Source organism: Poecile atricapillus, unplaced genomic scaffold (assembly GCF_030490865.1).
Source record: "Poecile atricapillus isolate bPoeAtr1 unplaced genomic scaffold, bPoeAtr1.hap1 scaffold_305, whole genome shotgun sequence".
NCBI classification, from domain to species: Eukaryota; Metazoa; Chordata; class Aves; order Passeriformes; family Paridae; genus Poecile; species Poecile atricapillus.
Genome location: NW_026709105.1, coordinates 6,640 through 12,977, shown reverse-complemented (window position 1 = coordinate 12,977; position 6,338 = coordinate 6,640).

Here is a 6,338-nt window from a genome sequence, read left to right as displayed (position 1 = left end):
TCTCATCTCTGGAAGAGCTTTGGTGTTCTGTGTTTATTTTTTCATGGAATTTGCTAGTAGAAATTTAAACTAGAACATAGATGTGTATATCATCTGCATAATATGTAAACAAGCTTACATACTTTATCTACATGCTTCCAGTAACATCTGCTCTCATTTCAGCACCTTTCACAGAAATTGCTTTCAATTTTTGCTGGAGGCTGATGTCTTTAGGAGAAACATCTTCCTTAACCCCATCCGTATTGTTTTGGAAAATATACTTTTGTAGTCCAGATCCATGCATAGCCACAGTATGGATGCAAAGGCTTGGCATTTGCGATGCTTTCACAAACTCATGCTCCTTTCATCTGGGGCTTCCCATCCTCTTCTTAGAGTGGAAGGCTTGTATATGAATATGTGTGTGTATATATATATGTATGTATGTATACAGAGCTGTATAACAGCTCATCTACTCATGGAGGAGTGCGGATTTGGGAAGGAGAAACTGGAAGCCATAGAAGAAACAATGCTGCAGCTGTCACTGTTTATGTGGCTACAGATGGGACCAAGGAGAAAAGGGAGGAAGCACAACAAATGGCTTTGAGTATGTATATTTGAGTGGCTTATGGAGTGAAACTTACTGGTTCTTTGCTCTGCTTCTCTATGGTGCTTCCAGTCAGGGTAGGGAATAGATACTGGCCTTTATTTTATGTACCAATGTAGGTAGATTGATGCTGGAAATACAGATTTCCTAGCCTGTGTTTTTGGAAAAGAACTTGGAGGGAAAGAAGCTTGCATACAATTTCTTCCAAGAACTGACCCTTGCTGCAGATCTCAGCCACTCTTTTCACGACCAAGGTGACATTTTCTTGGTTCTTATATCTCCTCTGATGAAAAACTAGGAAATCCCAAATCCTAAGGTATAAGCTATTTCACTCTTCCCAACAAAAGCCCAGAAAAAAACAATCTAGTGCAAAACAGACCAAAGCTCCCTAGGAAATGGCACAAATTTCTCTCCTGGAGGAAACAAAAAATTATGATTGTTAGTTGCATTATCTTAGACACTGCTGGGAAGTAGTTTGACACTACAGAAGTGAGCCTGTTTCACAGTGAAAACATGTTATTTCACCTCTCTGATTCTCGACAGGGATAGGTCTGGGGTTACTCTCCTTTTTTGATGCTGCAGACCAGTTTGGGGCACAACATGTATCAGTGAGAGGATGAGATGAGAGCACTGGGTCAGAAAAAATAAGACTGACTTGATTTTTTTAGCCAAGATCAATTTGTTTTAACATTGCTGATGCAACCAGCGTGATCATTATATTACGTTAATCAATACAAGTATATTGCTGGACAAGAAGAAATGCATCCTGATCAGCAAGGTGTAAATGATATGAGCATTAAGGATGGAGAGGTTGGTACATGGTGCTATTGATGGACAGATGGGGCTCTGACAGTTTCTTCATTCCAAGCACTTCCTGAATATTCCCATCCTTTCACTAAAATGGGCATTAAAATGCTTTCATTCACAATTTCTCTTTTCATACCACTTTTTAACATCACAGTTATTCTGTTTATCCAGAAATCAATCTTCCTTTTTGTTGACCTGCATATCTGACAATAATTAAGGGAACATATGTCTTAAAAATCCCTAGGGTGAGTAATTGATTTTATTCAACTACTTGTTCAGCAATATTGTTCAGAATAATATGCTGTCTTCTAAGGCTAGTTATATGAGTTTCAGTGCTGGTGGAAGTTGATAAGCAAATTGTTCAGATCTAAAGTCCTCAGCTTTGTGAAGAATTTGCATAGTCCTATGCAAAATAACACTGGAAGTTTTCTGCTGTACTGGCTCTTTTCCAGTTTCCATGGCCCACTTTATGTGGAAATGTGTCAGGACTGACTGGATGGCAGCGTGATACCTGATTCTGATGTCAGCCTTCTTGTTGTCCTACATAGAATGTGTCTCTAAGAAGCTTACAGGGGTTTTTTGGGGGTAGGTTCTTTGTTTTAAATTCTGGAGCCTTCAACTTCAGGTGTGAAATTTGTTCTCTCCAGGGTCTCCTACATTCAAAACAGAAAGGTGATAGAAGCCTGAAGGGCTTGGAACAGCCACTAACTGGCTGTTTTATTCATCACCTGAACAATTTAGGGAGTGAGAAAACAACACGATGGTGGGGGAAGTAAAGAACAGCATGAATGGTACAATCCTCTGTTATGTGTGAAATTGGGAATTCTGGGCACATCCACAGTCTGACACCACTTTGATCTTTTGGGATTACAGCAGGAGTTGGCTGTGTAGTGAAACTAGTTGTATAAACAGTGCAGCAAAGCTTTGGATGCAGTTAGATGGTCCAAGACAGTCCATGCCCGGAACACTGAGTGCACTGAGGCAGCAGCAGATGGGATAGCCCATAAAACGATCTGGCCGTGCAAGGTGTTTTCCAGTGCCACTCTTCACAAATGAGGAGAGATTTCTTCTTCTAGAAACCATGCAAACCAGCCCTCTGTGGTAATTGAGGAGTTGCTGGTAGATCCAAGTAGAAGTATCTGTAAAGTGGTGTTATTTTGTCATTGCAGGCTGGGGGCTGCTGTCTCTGACCTGGAACTCACATAATTGTCGGGAGGAGGGAGCGATGGCTTTGCTAGTGCTGTATGCGCCCCCCAGTGGGAATTTCGCTCTTTTTTCTTTGGTGGCACATCGTAGGATTTATTTTATTTACTGCTGTGAATGGTCGGTGTGTCACAGGGTCACGGTGAGAAAAACTGAACTAGAAATTACAAGCTAAAAATGGGAGCGAAGGAAGAAGTTAAAACAAAGAAGCAGCCATCACGTCAATTTTCATATTTTCTCCATACCTACAAATATCTGTGCATCTTCTTTCTTGTAACAATCTCCTCTTCAGAAAGTCGGCTTTCTCAGCTTATACTGAAATGCCTGCAGATGATGTAGAATTAGCTGATTGTTAGTGATAGCATCTTTGCAAAGCCTCCTGGCAGCACAGAGGATGCACAAGCAAGAGTTTGGAGGGGCACATTTGGAACTACCCTATTGCCATTCTACTGCTAAGCCAGCCAGCCAGCCATGTCTTACTCATTCTGGATCAGTTTGCAGTGTGCTGAAACTCAGACTTTACTCTTGCAGACTAAAAGACAGCACAGAAGTAACTGTGTTTGACAGACCTCTCCTCCTGCGGGAGCCTGGCCTTGCCAAAGGATCCTGGAGCATAACTGTAGGTAGAGAACTGTGTAATGAATGCTGCTCAGTAAAGAAGGCTAGTGATTTATTGCTAATTACCACTTTAGACCTCAACATCTAGGTTCAAAAAGCAGCAGTAGGTTCCTAGTAAGTCTTTTGTGATTTACTAAACTTTTCCTGCTTTTTAGTTCTAAAAACCTATGCTGGAGTATTACATTTTCTGTAGTTCAGTAAAGCTTTTATACACAGTTGTTAGTTTCAGTAACTCAATATTCTAGCATCTCAGTCTCAGACTCTACTTGTGTGGTGCAGTTTTTTGTTTTTTTTTGTTTCTTTCCTTTCCTTTTGAAGATTTTTGGCCAAGTAATACAAAATTTATTGGCTATAATAGAAGGCTCAGGATGCAGTCATACTAAAGTAGTAATGTCTTACTAAAGCCTGTATAGCTTGGAATACCATTTTGCCCCTCCTCTCTTCACCTTAGTAAAAGGTAACCTTGTTCCAGCCTTTCTCTCTTATTTAGGAGAAGAATAAATTTGTTATCTGAATGCATATTTGTAAAATAGCCTGTCATTCTGAATGGTGTTTTGATACATTTGCTTAATGAGAGATTTCATATCAAAGTATAAAGTAAGGAGGCTGAAGGGGTGTTGCCTTGGCAACCCCCGAATCTTGTGGCCTTTGTAGTATAAATAAAAAAAACTAATCAAGGACCAGATTCAGCTGCATTTATGTATTCAAAATACCTATTGATTATGGTACAAGATTTGAATGGGAAGGGAAAACAAGACCTCCAGTTGGTTATATTAAAGTTTGTCCTCTGCATTTTGGAAGCACACGAGAAAAACTGCTTAAGTTATAACCACAGTATTAAATGAAGTGAATTCAGGTTTATGCATAAGAAAGGCCCCAAATATGTCACTTCAAGTGTATTTCTACTTGAGATTTGTGTGCAAAATGTTATTTGATTTTCTGGCATGCCTGTAAAAGTGGTAACACTTTGAGGTTTTCTTACACTTGAACAAGGAAACAATTAAACTTCAATGGGTGCGTTTGAAGACTAATGACAGAGACAGGTTTCTGTGAACTTTCCTTACATAAATAACTTTTATGGTAGTAAGTAGCCTACTGCCTCTAGCATCCAGCTCAGTTTGATGTGAGTTTCGGTGGAGGGCCACAACAAATGACAGGAAAACAAATGGTAAGATTTGCACAGAAATATACAGGAGTTAGATTGGCCAAATCATTGGCTTCCATGAGAAGGTGATCAGCTTAGTGATGAAGGAAAGGCTGTGGATGTTGCCTGTCTAGACTTCAGTAGTGCCATCCCTCATTATCTTTGCCTTCTCTTAAAGCACCCTTCAAATCTGTTGTGGACTTCAAGAAACAAAAATCCACAGGTGGAAGAGATTGCCTTGGCAATATTTCATTTGAACCTTCCAGGGGCAGGTGGATTGTCATTTCAGCATATCAGATGGAACCTCTGAAGGGGCTCTTTGAAGAAATTCGATTTTTCAGGGAAATCAAGGTGAACAGAAGCTTCAGATTCACCCCATAAAACTTAAGGCAGTTACCCAAGGAAGCTACTTGAGGAACTGGCTGTTTTTCCACCATCTTTAACATGGATAATAAGAAAGGGATCTCCTAGATCATGACTTAGGCAACCTGCAGTTAGAAGCACCCTTGGGAAAGATTTCATTAGTCAGAAGGGGAACATAAGAGGTGCTATGATCCTTGATTGGCTGCAATATTTATAAATATAAGTAAAAAGATCCTAACACTAAATCCTCAGCATGCTGTGTGCTGTTTTAGGTTTCTATTTCACAGGCTTCTGGAGAGAAGGGTTGCAAAATCTCCTCCTAACTGAGTGGACCTAGCTGCATTCTCAGTGTTGTGTTCAGGAGGGGCAGAAATGCAGCATTCCAGGAGAGGTGAGATCAGGAGGCCCCATGGAGGCAGGGCTGCAGCCAAGGACCTTAGGGGAGAGAGGCACAACAAGCACTGAAGCCACAAAACGAGTAACATGATAATAATTAGGACTTACGTTTTAGTGTGATCATTCCTCAGAAGAAGGTGATGCTCAGAAGTTTAATAACAAAATAAGCATTAATTTTTTTAAGTAACAACATCTCTTATTTTGCAATTAATACTGCATAATATACAGCAGCATATGAATAAATTTTTTTGTAGTTTGGCTGCATATAAACATGACTGTTGTTGTTAAGAAGAAAGGTCTAAGCTTTGATAAATGAGAAGAAACAGTACAGTATAATATAACAGCAGAGAAAAATTATAGCAGTGTTTCAGTACCTCATTAATGAGGGATTTGCACACTTTCGCTTTTAATACGTGTCTTTTTCTGCAGTTTTATATAACTCATCAGTACAAAAGTGACTGTAGCTGTTAATTATATGAGGTATTTAGCATTACTTTGTTTTAAATGTATCCTCTGTAGAATTGGGTTATAAGAATACAAAAATAACATGCTTTAAAAAAAAATTGTTAATTCGAATAGTTTGGTTTCTGACTGTGTATCTACTTACACCTGGAATTTATGTTTCTGTTCTCTTTTATATTTATTCTTGCACTATTACTGAAGTAGTAGTGTTAGCCTAAGAGCTTGAATTGGCTGGTAAAGTGTTCATCAGGAGAAGTAGGAATCAATACATGATTCAATGCACTTGAGAGTGTCCATTTCACCTTAGCACTCGACCCAGGTGTTAGGTGCACTTCAGTGTACATTTTACATTGGTGAGGTTGTACACCTGCCTAACTTTCAGCCACATATAGTGGTGTCTGAGAGTGACATGATCTCCCATTTGCTCTTTTGTGGGATGTCTGGCATATCAGGTGTGTGTATGGGGCTAGAACAGAGATACATTTGTATGACTGTTTTGCAATTGCAGCAGATGCAATGAGACAAGGCGAGGGTGTGAACTGCTTCCAGCCCATGCTTTCTACAATAGTCCTAAGTGATACTGTAATAATTCATGACATGACAGTTGTAGATATTTCTGTTTTAGCTTTCTACTTTACCCCTTATTCCAGACTGACTTTACAGGGGTGTGTAGTATCAATTGGGCTCCAATTAAAGGCAGTCCCATTCATGCAGAAACCTTTACGTGTGTTAGGTCAGTGGTATCTGTCTCCATTGATGCAA